This window comes from Micromesistius poutassou (genome assembly GCF_964030765.1).
Source record: "Micromesistius poutassou genome assembly, chromosome: 10".
NCBI classification, from domain to species: Eukaryota; Metazoa; Chordata; class Actinopteri; order Gadiformes; family Gadidae; genus Micromesistius; species Micromesistius poutassou.
The window spans coordinates 10,790,000-10,799,370 of record NC_140280.1 but is presented as its reverse complement, the minus strand read 5'-3'; the positions used below and the strand labels follow the sequence as shown (position 1 = coordinate 10,799,370).

Below are 9,371 nucleotides of genomic sequence, written 5' to 3'. Positions count from 1 at the left end.
GCTCAGGGGTCTTAGCAAGGATACACCTTGGGCAACGTATTCTTTAACATCCTGCTCCATTTTGGGCCAAAAGAAAGGGCCGGGTAATTCTTTTGCAAACTACTGAGGGTTTTACTTGCGAACGCAATGGGGCGTGCTTTCTCCTCGCCTTCTGGCACCTGTGACAATACGGCTCCTAGGCCATCTAATGACGCGTCAATCGACAAAATAAGGGGTTGGGTGAAATTTGGGTGCGACAGAACAACACAGTTTAGCAAACTGTCCTTCAAACTCTCCACTGCCCTGTCGCACTCATCAGTCCAATCAGCTGGGACAAGCCGGCGATATGACCCCACCTTCGAGTTATTTTTCGTCCTTCCCCGCCTCTTTTGTCCACCCGTAAGTGCGAAAAGTGGTTTGGCTACAGCCGAGCAATTTGGGATGAAATGTTGGTAGTAAAATACCATGCCTAGAAATGACTTTATTCTCTTCACTGAGGGTGTGCAACCGTCATTCTCCATCAAATGTGCCTTGTTCATTTTTTGAATGGCCTCCACCTTTGCTGGGTCTACGGACACTCCATTTCCATCTACAATATGTCCTAGGAACTTGATGGAAGACCGCAGTAAATAGCACTTTTTGGGGCTCAACTTCAAATGGTACTGCCTTAGTCGTTGAAAAACCACTTCCAGTCTGCCGGGGCAAACACAAGCAGGTCATCGAGGTAACACAACAGACTGCTGAAGTTCAAATCCCCAAAGATGCTAAGCATCATGTGCATAAATGATGCAGGGCTGTTGCAAAGCCCCATGGGCATCCTGTTGTACTCATAGAGCCCCATTGGAGTCGTGAATGCTGTGTACTTTTTGTCACCCTCAACAGGAATATTGTAAAACCCGGAGGTCAGGTCCATTGTGCTAAAGTAGGCATTGCCGCCCAGTGCAGCTAAACAGTCGGCTTGATGCGGGAGCGGATGTGCATCCTTAAGGGTGCGTGCGTTTAGCCACCTAAAATCCGTGCACAACCTCAAACTTCCATCTTTTTTCCAAACCAACACTAGCGGAGACGCATACTCACTAGTAGACTTTTGGATAATCTCCTGCTCCTCCATCTCCGAGAGTACCTGCCGCAGCTTTTGGTACTGGGCCGGAGGCACCCGGCGGTATGGCAATCGGAACGGCCTGTCATCTGTCAGCCGTATTCGGTGGGTAAAATCCTTGGCCTGGCCACAATCCAAACTGTGTTTTGAAAAGACATTGTATTGTTTGAGCAGTTTAACTAACTTCTCCCTGCCTTCTGGACTTGCGTCACATCCGTCTATATCAACACCAGTGAGTCCGGCCTGCTGCAGACGCTCCTTGAGTTCCCCAACCTGGCTCTCAATGACTCCACCCTCGGAACTCCCTCTTTCAACCCTGCCGATGCCCTGGACAACATCAAAATCTTCCACTGCTAAGCAGGGGGACACATCCACTAATTTGCAGTTCCTTCTCAGCACTATGGGTTTGTCAGCTAAGTTGGTAACCTTCATAGCCACCCATCCATCCCCCCACATGGACATGAGAACGCGGGCAACCAGAATGTTACGAGGCATAGACTTGGACGTGGTCGGCTCCATAATGACTGCGCTACCCGGCGACATCTGAACATTTTTGGGTAACCTCCCAACTTTAAGGTCCCTATTTTCTCCGGAGCATTCCCACCCCTCCAACGACAAGAGCTAGTCAGTAGGTCGAGGAACTGCTCACACTGCTTGGGTACACCGCCTTGGGACACCATGCGCCAGTAGTCATCGGTCGACTTCAGCTGGTGGGTAAGGTACCGGATAACGTTTGATCCGATTATCAACTCGTCACGCTGGCGTGACGGCAATTCCATCACTGTGCAATTTTAAGAAAACACAATCTAGTGAGCTGGGAAAACATGATTAAGCACAAAAATGCATGTCTCTTTTACAAAATCATACATGGCATGGCCCCTCCTCCACTTAGAGAATTTGTAACTATTAGAACAAACCAACATCGGATCACAAGAGGAGTCATGAGAGGGGACTGCATTATTCCATTTAGGAAAAGTGCCTTTAGTCAGTCAGCCTTCTCTGTTGCAGCCTCACGTGAATGGAATAACATCCCAACATGTATCAGAGACCTAAACACATATCGGGCATTTAATTCTAATCTGAAACAGTGGCTCATTGATAATATGATCTGCCAGCACTAAACTTGACCCGCCTGCTCTTGCCTCCTTGTGTCAGTGTGTCTGTGAATTTGTCCTGCGTCTTGCAACTTACTTTGTATGTTTGCTTGTTTGTATGCTTTTGTGTAGCTCGTTCCATCCTTTTTGTTTTTTTTGTTGTGCATGTACTGTCTGCTTTGGTGGGCTACTGCCTCGATGTCTAACACATATAGATGTCTGCTATAAGTCCTAGTCTACCTTTTTCAATTTGTGTTTGTTTGATGCAGACTCTTGTTTGCCCTGCATGCTTTATGTATTTTAATGCTTGAACTACTGAATACTTGTATGTGGTTATAATTAATGTTTTATCTGTTGCTTTTCTATGTTATTTTTTTTTAAACTCTTTCTGTTATTTGCTTATTTGCTTTTTAGGGAGCCTATTGTTACATCTGGCCAAGGACTACAGATGGAAACTAGCCTTCTGGCTAAATCTGGCATATTTACAGAAATGTCTATTAATATGCACTGTCCCTGTCAAATAAACAAATAAATAAATAAAAAATAAACCATGTGAAAAACTGAATTTCTATAAAATAGATTTTTCTTAAATCAGTATTTGAAATTGTACACGCATCACAACAATGTTTCCTGAATGTTACCACACCTGGAGATTAAATAAAATTATATATAGTATCCCTTTAAGAGTCCTACTTCTTATCTGCGTTGTTTTTTTATTGTACAACCTCCTGTGACCGAATGGCGTCAGTCCACCACTCTTGCGATGATGATGCTGAAGAGCAGCGACGATCCGGGTCATGGCACCACTGTAACCGGTCTCATTCAAGCAGCCTCTATCGTGTGACGACGGAGAAGCAGCACACAGGGTTGATCTCCACACAGGCACTTTTATTTTCTCCTGTGTCACACACAAACAGTAGGGGGCGCAGCCACCGTCAGATTCACTTGTGGAAACCAATTATCCGGTTGACATCAGACCACCGGACGCATTAATAATATAAATGTTTACAAAATCTCAATAAAAAACACAGAAATAAAACATACAAAGAAACCTCTAATGGGAAATGTACATGAATACCGTCAGTGACCCACCTGTGTCACATACAAACAGTAGTTGGCGCAGCCACCGTCAGATTCACTTGTGGAAACCTGAACACAACGCGGTCGGATGAGATATATCAACGGGCATCCCACACATCAGCTGACACTACCCCCCACCCTCGCAATGTACATTGTCATCCATCATATAAAACACACTTCAATGACAGTATGGCGGCAATATCTACAATTAAACAGAATAATATCAACATATGACACAGGGGCCACGAGGAGCGCGACTCACCAATTATCCGGTTGACATCAGACAACCGGACGTTTCGTCAACCGGCGTTACAGACACAGCGCAAACTCCCAAGACTTTTCAAAATAAAAACACAAACACCACAACGGGTAATACAGTAAAACTAAACCAATAAATGAATTGGTGCGGAATCTATAACACAACATACAACACTTGTTACATATATATATATATACATGTGTCTTTATATATATATATATTGTGGTCCCCCGCTTCCAATGTGTTGGGGTTCAGGTAATAATCACACGGTTGGTTAGGTTTTAGGCCGCACTCTGCATTTATTGCAATAGTCAGTAACACAATAAATCACTGTTACTAGGGTCTCTCCCCTCTTGTCCGTTCCTGGGCTCCTTTTAAAATGGCTCCCAGGTCTCTTTCTCTCTCCCGCCAGGTGTTCCCAATCTCGCTGATTGGGGGAAGAGCTCTCCGTCGCCGGCTAGTGGGTGGCGGCGGTATACGCCGTCCACTACTACACCTCGTCCATTACTACACCTCCACTACTACACCTCACCGTCCACTACTACACCTATATATATACACACACACATGTATATATACAGTATATATACAGATAGGTCCACTCCAGAGAGTTACTTACATACAGAGATGAATCAACATTAGGGCTATAGATCTCTGTAGGGACTAGAAATTCGCCCGTGTGGACGGGGCCTAGGTTAAGGATAAAATAGACTGTCACAATCCAGGCGGGGCATTGTTTCAACTCCACAGGTAATCAGCATGACACCTCTACACTTCCACACTTGATCACATGATCTCAAATCTGCTAACTGTATCCATACACAAAATTAATTATGAACTTGATAACCTGCAGGCATTTGTTTTCTTTAGAGAATTATTGGAGAATACAATAACATATTATAGCATATGGTTCTGTAGCAGTATCTTTTTAACTGCCACCATTGGGAATGGAGAACATTTAATATATTGACTTATTGTTTACATTTTAGTTTGGATGGAGAACTTAACCAAGCTTACACCTCTGAAGCAGCCGATTGTGTTTGAGCTAGAGAGCTTTGAGGTGTCCCAAGACCAGGCTCCTGTGCTCCTCTTCCTGGCTCTTCTCAACTACATGGTGGTGCTTCTGGCCAACGGGCTGGTGATGAGCGTCATTGTGGCAGACAGGGCCCTGCACAGACCCATGAATGTGTTAATCTGTAACCTGGCAGCCTGTGACCTGCTTGGAGGCACTGCTGTTCTCACACGGCTCATAATGTACCTCGCCACAGGGCAGAAGAGGATTGCGTATGGCGAGGCCATTGCCCAGGCCTTCGCGGTACACACCTACGGAGCTGCTGTTCAGACCATTTTGGCCGCTATGGCTTATGACAGGTGTGGAACTGTATTAATATGATAGATAAATGGGAGTGACTATGAGTATGGCTTGATTCTTGATTAGCTCCTTTCCATTGATTTAGGCTAATGATTAAGCAGTGTGTTTCCTCCATATATTAGGCATTGTGCAACGTTTCCCCTGAACAGGTATTAAGCATTGTCTAACATTTCCTCCATGCAGCTATTAAGCATTGTGTAACATTTCCTCTATGCAGGTATTTAGCAGTGTGTGAGCCACTGAGGTACCATGCCCTCATGACACCGTCTAGGCTGCTCTTCTCTTGGGTCCTGGCCTGGGTGGTGGCTCTGCTCTGTATCGGTGTGCTCTTTGCCTTGAATGTGGGAACCCCCTTGTGTGGCACCACCATCAAGCACGTCTATTGCAGCAACCGCTCAATTCTGTACCTGGCCTGTGAACCTACACCGATAAATAACATCTATGGTCAGTTTCAATGCGGAAATTAATATCTCTGTTGAATATGGTAATGGTAGAATGAAGATCAACATGCATTGTTTACCAATCATTAATAATTATAAATGAATCTAAGCTGTAATCTTTTTTTATAGGAACATATAATATGCATCACGGTGATCACTGTATGTTATTGTATACAATAAGAGTTCAAAGAAAAACAGTAAAGAGTAAAGAAAGGACTGTCAATTCAGTTTTATATATGTCAAGAGTCTTTCTATATCTTAACAGTAGAGAGACACATATCATTGATATTGCTGATTGTCTATCCTAAAATAAAAGCAGTAGATACCAAAGGGAACCTTCCCACCGTGAGGAAAAATGCACTAATTTTAATGTCATCATTTTTTCCCTAGGTTTGTGCATGACTTGGTCTTTAAGTACAGGATGCTTCCTTGTCATCGCTTTCTCTTACTTCAAGATTCTGCATGCCTGCATAAAAAATAGTGTTGTGGCTCCACGCGGAGCAAAGCTTATCAGACCTGTGCTTCTCATCTTGTAATTTATATGATGTATCAAATTGGCACTACAATCATAATTGTATCTCAAAGGTTCACTACATCTCCAAATCTCAAGAAATTCTTCAGCATACTATTTATTATTATCCCACCAGCTGTGAACCCAGTTATCTACGGCCTTGTTACAAAGGAGTTACGTACCAGCCTACTGAAACTTTTTAAAACTAAAGTCCAATCCAGAACCCTGTTCAGTACATAATAATTCATAAAATAAATAATGCATTGACCATATTTGCAAGGAACACAATTCATTCATGCTGTATATTGTATCAAAAACATTGTGGCAAATGTTGGAAGAATGTATTTTTATGTATACTTAATACGTAAAATCAGTCAAGTAGTAAAAGTTATGCTATAGCAATATTTATGTTTGTAAGTCATGTAAGTCATAATATTTACTGGTGATTTTAGATTTTTGCAATGCTGTAAGGTTAACATAGATTGATAAAGTCAAGGAGTTCTGAACTCATAGAATAGCCAGCTCTTAGAAGGCCCATTTGCTCTTGCTGATGTGTGAGAAAGGCTACTTCAAGACAAAGGTTGTGAGAATGAGTGTGGGGACTGATGGCATACAAGGCAGAGTAACAACTTACAAGGCTGAATAACAACTTTGTGTAAGTGAGGGTTCAAGTCACGCCATTGATAAGCAACCTGCGTCTGAGGCATCGCATGAGCAGGAGGAGACAGATCGAAGGAGGAGTAACCAAGAGTATAATGTGTTTGTGATAATGTGTGGATATGATATGATATGAAAACATTATTTCAGACTCAGGTCCATAAATAGCACAAGACAAATACAATACAAAAATATAATGTGGAGCTCAGACTTGGTATGGAGGGCCGTCAGGCAGCTAAATCTCGCAGACGGAGTGACTGTCGGGCCTGAAACGTTTTGTCTCTGTTCTGTTTTTATGCATTGTGAAAGCTTTTCACCGGCAAACATAAATTCTCTTAAACTTAATTCACAGTGTCCAGTACCTGATTCAAGCCTCTAGCGTCATTCTCGGAATCGAATTAACAATATTGAATGCAACACAAACTGTATATGTCCATTCTCACTATAATGTTCCACAAAAACAGGGCTTATTACATTTGTGCTGTGCGACAAAAATGTTATAAATATTACTGTTAATCAAAGATTATAAGTTATTCTTACATGAAAACCTTTGATTGTTTTATTAGTGTTTGTATGGAAAGGGAAAGCTGAAGAAAACTGGAAATGTATGTAAGGTCAGGGGTCAACATCCAACTTAACATTTATTTGTGCCTGGGGTCTGTAATATATGAAAGAGGGCCTCAAGGATATATACAATATTCAATTCGGCCTCTAACCCCACAGGAAATTATTCATGAAGCATCATCAAATGCACCAGTGAAACACATCGGAAATAAAATACTATATATAGTCTATTAATCTAAAGTCATTGGAAAGAAAGAACTTGGTCAATAGACCTATCAAACAGGGGGCGCCTTGGGATCGCTCTGTGATCCTCTCGAGTCTCTGCAAAAAGGTGGGCTCAGTGGAGTAACCCTTAACCTAACCCAAACCCTAAACTGTGGATCACCATGGGTCCAAGAGGGCCAAGGTTCATTGTGGGGGTCAAACTCAGGCCCTGGAACAACATAGTCTAGTCTCAGGGCAGTAGGATCTTCCTATCTCTAAAACAGCCATTAACACCACATGCGGACTGAGTAGGTCTCGTGGGCCACACAAGAGGCTCTGTCAAAAAACAGCCTGATTGGGCAAACAACAACAAAAGCACTAGAACGACGCATTTTGTGTATGTCATTACTGGGAACGTATGAATTTTGGCATTTCTAACCTTCTTGAAAGGGCACAAAAAGGCCCAGTACCTCCAACCTTAAAGAAAAAGTAAATTAAAAAAGTAAATAGCCATAAAACAGCATCAATTTCAATTTCCTGTGAATTTCAATCATACCTTCTTTTTTTACGAGATAAAGGTCTTTCTCTCATGTTGGGTCGGTGCGGTGTGGTAGGTATGGGAAGAATTCTGGCTCAAAATCCCAAAAGTGGGCAGAGAGTGTCTGTGTCTGTGTGTCTGTGTCTGTGTCTGTGTCTGTGTGTGTGTGTGTGTGTGTGTGTGTGTGTGTGTGTGTGTGTGTGTGTGTGTGTGTGGACGCATGCAGGTACACAGGCGGGATAGTTGTGTCGAAAGCAATGTCCCTAAAGAGAATGCTGCAACTGAGTCCTCTGGCTAATTATTCCTCTATTAATCTTTCCATTTAAAAAGTGACTTTTGCAACAACAGCAAACCCTCTTGTTGACATAATGGAGTCATATTTATACACTCATAACGCATTAGTAAACCGTGACTCTTAAACCTTGGCCCTCTGACTCCCTTTCCCGTAAATAAAAAAGCCAACCACCAGCTTAGCACTGTGTCCTCTCTATAGTACTGCAAAAGTTACCAATGGAAATTCCAACTCTGAAACAACATGAATACGCTAGTCCAGCCTTGGCAATGCAACGAGCAAACAGCAGGGAGAGAGTTATCACCAAAACGAAGAACAACTATATCTTAAGCAAAATGCAAGCCTCCTGACAAATAATCGAATAATCACACAAGCTTTGCGTGCATTCAGTAGACTATATAGACATATATAAAGACACATATATATATATATATATATATATATATTTTTTTTTTTAAATAAAATGGGTGACTTAAATCAAGCAATCTGATTGGTTCCCAACTGTTGTATAATGAGCGTATACACACAGCTATGGCACCCGTTCAGTTTACAGAGTTCAGTATCACTCCGCGCCTAACTTGAACTGTTATTTATTTATATATAAAAGCAATAGCATAGTTCACTGAAGCCTAAAAACATTTTTTGCTGGATTGGATTGCTGGAGAGGGTGGAAATGTTGTAAAGCAATAGGCACAAGGCGAGTGAACTCGATAGTAGGCTAAATTGCTGGCGAAGGACGCTACAGTTTGTGTTGCATAGCAACCGCCGTACACTTTGCAGGCAGCCAGGAGGGACTACTTTTTTGTATTCGTTAAAAAAAATGCTTTTCCGACTTTCTCGCTTTTTCAAAATTGAGGGTGTCTATGACTTTAATTTCGCCATACTTACGTAACCGTTTTATAAAAGCAATAGATCACTTCAGTCAGTGGTATACGGTCATTATACCACAGTTAAGGGCCGCTGTCCGTCCCGATGAGCAGAGGAGGGACGGCGACCCCCTTAACTGTGGTATAATGACCGTCACAGCCTATCGTGATCTATTGCTTAAATATATATATATATATACATGTATATACATATACATATATATATATATATATGTATATATATGTATATATACAGTATATATACATATAGGTCCACTCCAGAGAGTTAATTACATACAGAGATGAATCAACATTAGAGCTGTAGATCTCTGTAGGGACTAGAAACTCCTGAAACGCATCAAAGGAAAACTGATTGTTTTCGCCCGTGTGGACGGGGCCTAGGTTAAGGATAAAAT

General features: G+C 42.1%; 1 pseudogene across 1 annotated transcript; it reads left to right on the top strand.

Moving 5' to 3' along the window:
- The first annotated feature begins 4,505 nt into the window (after nucleotides 1–4,505).
- LOC311354404 (olfactory receptor 10A6-like) lies at nucleotides 4,506–6,074 on the top strand (annotated as a pseudogene). The gene is made up of 3 exons: nucleotides 4,506–4,882; nucleotides 5,101–5,327; nucleotides 5,714–6,074. The product of its transcript is annotated as an olfactory receptor 10A6-like (transcript).
- Nucleotides 6,075–9,371: the final 3,297 nt, after the last annotated feature.